Source organism: Lygodium microphyllum, chromosome 23 (assembly GCF_053477565.2).
Source record: "Lygodium microphyllum isolate KBCC chromosome 23, Lygodium_microphyllum_v1.1.10, whole genome shotgun sequence".
In the NCBI taxonomy this organism is placed as follows: Eukaryota; Viridiplantae; Streptophyta; class Polypodiopsida; order Schizaeales; family Lygodiaceae; genus Lygodium; species Lygodium microphyllum.
In genome coordinates this window covers 39665176-39672277 of record NC_141157.1, presented here as the reverse complement: position 1 = coordinate 39672277, position 7102 = coordinate 39665176, and positions in this window count along the sequence as shown.

The following is a 7102-nucleotide window of genomic DNA, read 5'->3' as shown; positions in this document are numbered from 1 at the left end:
CAATGCATACCTTAGGGTGAAGAATCCACAGTCGCCATTGAAACCGTGAGCTAAAGGTATTCTCCACAAGCTAAAGTAATGTCAGATTGGGCTCGAGCTCTTAGGAAATATGCCTCTGATACCAGTTGAAGCTAGTGTTCTCTAAAGTATTTTTCTCTCATGATTGCCATGCTGGAGATATTCAACAAGACTTGGAACTTCTTGCCCCTACTGCAAGCCTTGAGGGCATCAAAGAGAGGAAAAAACCTTCCTCAGGTCGTCTCAACATGACCACAAGGACAATCTTATGCATCAAAAAGATGAAAAAACTCACCCAATGAACTTTGCTATAAGAGAAGTAAGATTACAATGATGAGTATAGGATGAGATCATGTCCTTGTTATGGAAAATATACATATGTTTTGTTTGCCTTGATCTAAGTGATATAAGTCAAATGATGAAGAACTTTGGGCTTTGGTTGATGGTTTCCTTGGTTAGAGTTGATCTCCATAACTTGCAAGATAAGATGTGTTGGGTCATGCATGATAATGGAGTTGATAAGAGAGAGAATCATCATGAAAGGTAGATAGATAGATGATGTATAGCAAGTGTGGCTACATAGACGGTGAGAGAAAATAGTGAGGTGAGATATTTGGAGGTTTAGAGATAATCCCCATGTGACTACTCAACATAGTGAAAGAGAGATTAATGTGATGCTTATGATTTGAACATGCAGAAGGTGGATGATGAGTATGGAAAAACAATATAGCTAGTAATTGATGAGGAAGTTGAAGCATGTTATCCAAAGGACTCTAAGAGTTTACATAACATCTTCAATGTATGTGTACTTAATAGCATTGTGCTCTTTTAGTAATCTAGAGGAATTTGTACAAATCTTCTTGTGCTTTTTCAGTTCATTTCCCCCCTTTGGGAGGCCAAGAGTTGGTTGATTTAAGAAGGAATTGAAACATGCAATTTTCAGAGATCTGTTTGGATAGAATAGGAGATAGACCATTTTGGTGTGATGGAGAGACAAGAGCTAGAAAGATTTGTGAGTTGCAATAAAGTTTTTTGTAGGTAGGGTAATGTGTGGAGTGAAGATTAGTCATAGAATTAGAGGAAGAGGATTGTTGAGTGCATGTGGTGATTCTTGGATAAGGAAAGGAAGAAAGAAATGATAATTTGAAGGGTTATGAGTGATATGAGCTGGACAAAAATAACGGGGATGCAATGTGGTGGTAGGATATAGTCATGCGCAAGGAGTTAGGAGTTGACATTGAGAAGTAGTGACAAGGAAATGAGAAACTAAAACAAAGGGGACTTTGATGTGAACTTGGGAACATAGGGAGATAGTGAAATGTGTACGATGGAGCTAGGAGTAAGAAGGGTGTCCCCTTCTTTATTTTTGTTGTGTCGACCGATGGAGCATCACAATGTCCTCCCATGCAAGAGCATATGCAAAGGGCATACATAGATTACCACCATTGGCTGTGTTGGAGATAGCACGTGAATAAGGTACATGGTACTATAATGAGGTCATTATTGGGAAGTGCCATTAGAGTCATGAGAGTAGGATGGTTGTGTTGGATATGGGGAATGGGCACATATGAAGGGTCTTAATCTAGTAAAGGATTGGGATTAGTCAAGGTATGTTTTTACATAGTTCATGAGTTGATAGGAGAGAGTGAATAATGGATTGAATGAGGATACAAGGAACAAATAAATGTGTTGCATATTGATGGGATTCTAATTATGATGAGTATAAGGGATGATGTTGAGACATAGAGAGGTGAGGTGAACTTGATGTGAAGATATTGAAAATAATTATGGCGGATTTTGTGGGAAAGAAGAGGAGAGTATGCTTGTGATCATGAGAGCTAGAAGATGAGAGTGTAGTGTCTAATATACATGCTATAGAAGAAAGTAATGGATAGGGTAAGGAAGGCGTGATGGTCACATTGTAACCTTGAATATGCTAGAGTTGGTGAGCTAAGTGAATGAGACAATTTTGCATTAGTGTTTGTTCTTGTTTTGGGACTATTGATGGATGATGAAACTATGTGGATGTTGGGCATGCTTCCCTACTAAGCTAGATACTTGTTTCAAATCCTACAAGTTGCTAATACTATGGTTGTTGGATTGTTTGATGTAATTATTATTGCTACATTGTTGTAGTGGCGAGTGAGTTGGCAAGGATGGTTGAGCAATTAATGTTGGGGTAAAAGCCAATAGCCAAAGGCTAGGTGAGCACACCTTGTACACCTATACATTGTACAATCATATCTTACTACCCACAAAAACTTCTTATGCATTCTCCCTCTCCCCCCTCTCTCTCTCCATTGACTCTACATCCCACCATCGTGTCCTCTCCATTGGTACCAAAGCATTACTTGTGGGAGCTTGTGATTGGATTAGGGAGGGTGGGGAGTTGAGGTTTATCATGAGGCTGAGAGTCAAGCTTTACTGTGGCATTGATGCTTGCTATCCAAATATGAAAGAGATATACAAATCCTATCATTGAGCTCTCCAATTCAAATCAAACAAGTGCTTCACTTAAGGGAGCCCTTGAGGCTTAGTTTGGGGAATATCATAGCCCAATTTTGAAGTGCTTGTCAAGACAAGACGGAAAGAGAAGAGAAATAAAACTTTGTATGGATTTTCAAAGAGCCTTGAAGTCTTCAATCATCTATTGCGAAGGATTCCCCTGATCATATTGAAGACATCATCAATATATTTTGAGCCTAGTCAATTTGCTTCATGCCAAAAAAAAGGCTATCGACATACATGATATATCCTACTTTAAGGTTCATTCTTATAAACATTTGGTCAAGTTATCCTCTTCTGGAATTAGAAGGAATAGATTCATAATGTATTGGTTCAAAAGAAGTAGATTATGCCCAAAAAATTGAAATATGTGAAACCGAAGGCATAAATAGAGATGTTGGGGTGAAATGGATGAGCTTGCATGCTCTACTATCATATTGACTCTCTCTATGACAATTTACTTTGATATAAAGGACATTGATAGTAGTGTAAATGGAGTTTAGAAAAAGTTATGCAACCTTTATAAAAAGAAAAGTGCTGCATCTCAAGTTTAGTAGCTAAGGAAGTTCATGGATCTTCATATGGAAGAGGCAAAATCTATCTCCAACAATTTGAATGTTTACTAATATCTTCAACTAGTTATTAGCTTAGAAGATTTCTTTTGAGGAAAATGTCAAAGTCATATTTGTCCTTGTGACATTGCATTAAAGATGGGATACTTATAGGGCTATTATTAGTGATCCAATGCTTTCTGGGAGCTTGACTGGTTCGAATGTTGAGAGAACTTTGCTTAGAAGAGATCAATAGAAAGAATAATGCAAGTATTAAGGGCTGTTATGCACTTATGATGAGAGGGAGGTTAAATATGAGGGAAAATGCTTATGAAAGTGGAAACTCTAGAAGCAAGTTTCTCACAAGGAAAGATGTGGAATTCTCTTACTACAATAAGAATGATCACATTTAAAAAATGCTACTTTAAATGGAAAATAAGGAAAAAGGCAAGCAGAAGAGCGATGATGATGGAAAAAGGAAGAGAAACGTAAGGTATAGATTGAGCAAGTAAACACTATTTGTAGCAATAGGGATGATGATGTTATAGCTATCTACTCTTGGTGATATATTTCTTCTTGCTACTAATGATGGTATGTCACATGATTGGATTCTTGACTAGGGAGCATCCTTTCATGTTGCTCCACATAGGAAGTGGTTTGCTACTTATAACACAAGGAGAAAAGGATGTGTCCATTTCACTTGACACTTTGGGATGCTTGACACATATCTTAAAATGCTTTTGGGCTTAGATTGAACTCACATTCACTCATATTTTATTGTCATATCATTGCTATTCATAGTGAACAACAAGTAGTTGTCTAATAAAGATTATGCTCATTATGCTTTGAAGCTACTCGAGTACCACGTATTGGATGTATCGACACTTTGGTTGTCATGTATGCTTATGGATATATTTATGACATGCTCCTAAGGTGAGATTAGAGCTTGGATGCTTTGACATTGGTTGTCATTCCTATCCCTGGATGCTACAATCAGAGTCTTGCAGACTACTTGGGTTTAATGCTTCTGGATGTATGCTCTATGGATCTTGGATACTTGGATGTCTTTCACATGATGTTTTGAGCTTTGCTTCATTGTTTGGCATTTGACTTTTGCATCAGTGGGAGTTACTCAGGGTACTCAGCCACATTGGCACTTGGATGTACTATAGAGCATTTGGTTTATGCAATTCAACTTGAGCTTATTACAGTGAGATGGTGAGACGCACTGTGACATGCACATGCTCTGTTGATATTTATTGGATGCAATTACCCTATTGTGGGCTAATTTGATCTCTTGGCTTGGAATTGGTACTTATGTTTGTTGGGGTGTTGTCAGTGGTATTTATATGCTTCTAGGTTATGTATTAAGATTTGCTCAGTGGGTTATGCATTTGGCAGTTCTCTTCATTTACCTTTGAGACCTACCTTGTGCATGATGTCTATACTTATTGCACGTATAGTTTTTGACATAGTATAGTTGTGATAGTCTTTACTGTTGGTTATTCCTGGATTCTTCTTTCTTGGTTGCTCATAGTTGGTGGTTATTGGCATATTGATTTATTATAGCAACCTATCATTTCAATTCTATGCATTCTATTTGAGGGCAATCACCTGGACTCGACAGTCTTTTGCTTACAGTTTGTGGACAGCTCATTACTTTGGTAGTATCTCCCGTCTCTCGCTTGCTTTAACAATGGTTTTGGGCCTGATTTGCAAGGTAATTACAATCCATCCTACCCTTATGTGTACTTGCTTGGTCTCATATTGAGAAACTAGATGGAACTAATTACAACTATTGGAAGACCTAGATATGACAGGTTTTTAGTATTGAAATTGCAAGCTAGACCACTCAAAAATGGGGGTGCCAAACCCAAAAAACATTGTGATTGAGGATTGGGATGAACTAGATGAGCTATGCAAGTCCACAATCATTTTATCACTCTCTAAGAAAGTTCACTACAATGTTGTAATTGGAAATCAGACAACATATGAGCTTTTGGACATAGATTAATAATCTTTAAGACAAGTAGAGTCCTGCACCTCAAATGTATTGGTTGAAATAGTTGATGGATGTTTGCATAAAGGAAGGAACTTCTATGTCTACACACTTGAATGAGTTTCACTCCATCATTAGTTATTTAGCTTTTGGAAGATTGAGTTTAAGGATACTTTGGATCCTTTATTTCTACTTGGTGCTCTACCTGAGTCATGGGACACTTTTCGTACAGCTTTTTATGTAAGGATGGACTGAAATTGTAGATTGTTGAGAGTGTCTTCTTGATAGAAGAGGTGAATAGAAATAATGTGGATGCTTCCCATACATCCCATGCATTGATTATGAGAGGCCATCAATATGTAAATGGCCGTGGTAGACTCTAATAGGTCTCAGTCTTCTAGGACACTGGACAATCTCACAATAACTCTCGTAGTCATAAGTCTAGCCTTACTTGTCATTACTGTGGAAAAGCAGGTCATATTCGGCCATAGTGCCATAAAATGCAAGAAGAAAAGTGCAAGGAAAAGGAAAAGGGTAAAGTGTAGGACAAGGATGGTGATCACAACATTGTGTGTAGCAAGTCCAGTGTCAAGATTGAGGAGATTAATGTAGTGTAGCCCGATATATTTGATGATCTTATCTTGGTAGATTCTTCTTTGGATGCTTTATAGAGCTGATTGATGCTTTGTTAGGATATACTTAGTGTTGTTGATAGATGCAAGGGTTTCCTTTCATGTAACTCAGCATAGAGAGTGGTTTCACTCTTATCGCAATATTATTGAATCTATCCATTTGGGTAATGACCTGGCATTAGAGATAGTTGGTATTGGTAATGTCGAGCTGTGTTTTGGTTCAGACAACATGTTCACTCTTCATGATGTATGTCATGTACTAGCTCTCACAAAGAGCCTTATCTATGCTGGTATCTTGGATGATGCAGGCTATGTTGTCTCTTTTGGTGATTCCTTATGAAATATTACCCACACCATGAAAATCTTGTTATTGCATGTGGTGCGAAGTCTATTACCCTCTATCATTTGCTTGTATATCTGGGTTAGTTGACCATGTTTTGTTAGCTGTGGCTACAGTTCCACATGTATCTCTTTGACATCGTCACCTTTTGCATATGTCTTTGAAAGGAATGACAATGCTGACCAATTTACAATATCTTCCACCCTTAGACTATAAGTATTTTGAGTCTTGTGATCAATGTTTATATGGTTGGTAGACATGTAGTAAGCATAAGAAGTCTGGCATGAAGCACATGGGTGAGCCTTTGGCTCTCGTTCATTCGGATATATGTGGTCCCATGCCTTGTTAGTCTCACTAAGTGGTGCAAAGTACTTTGTCACATTCATTGATGATTACTCACATATGATTTGGGCTTACCCTCTTAAGCAAAAATCAAATGTCTTGTCTACCTTTTAGTGTTGGCTTGCTCTTGTTGAGAACTAGTTTGGGTATAGGTTAAAATGCTATAAGAAGCGGGGAAGAATAAGGATTTAGTATGTAAATAATACAAATGCCATGTCACACTAACATTGCTATAAAAGGAGGGGACATGTAAATTTTCTCATCTTTTGACACATTAATACATTATTGTCCTTCTCCTCTTCACCTTGCTCTCAGCTTCAATGGCTTCTTTCTCTTTCCAGACTTTTTCTCTCCTTGTCACTCTCTTTCTCTCTCTTCTACACTTCTTCTTCTCTCTTTTGCAGCCTTCTCTCTCCTCTTTCTGTCTCTCTAGTTCACTTCTTGATAAATGCCTAAGATCTAATAACAGGGGTGAGTATGTCTTGAAAGATTTTGCACAATTTTGCAATGAGTGGGATATTGAGCATCAGTTGACCGCCCCTTATACCCTCCCCAAAATGGTATTGCCAAATGCATGAATAAGATGATTTAGGAGAGAGTCTGCGGTATGCTTAGCAAGACAAGCTTACTACAACACTTTTGGACTGAGGTAGTTACTATTGCCATACACTTGATTAATTAGTCCCCTTGCACTATTATTGATTGCTAGGTTGTA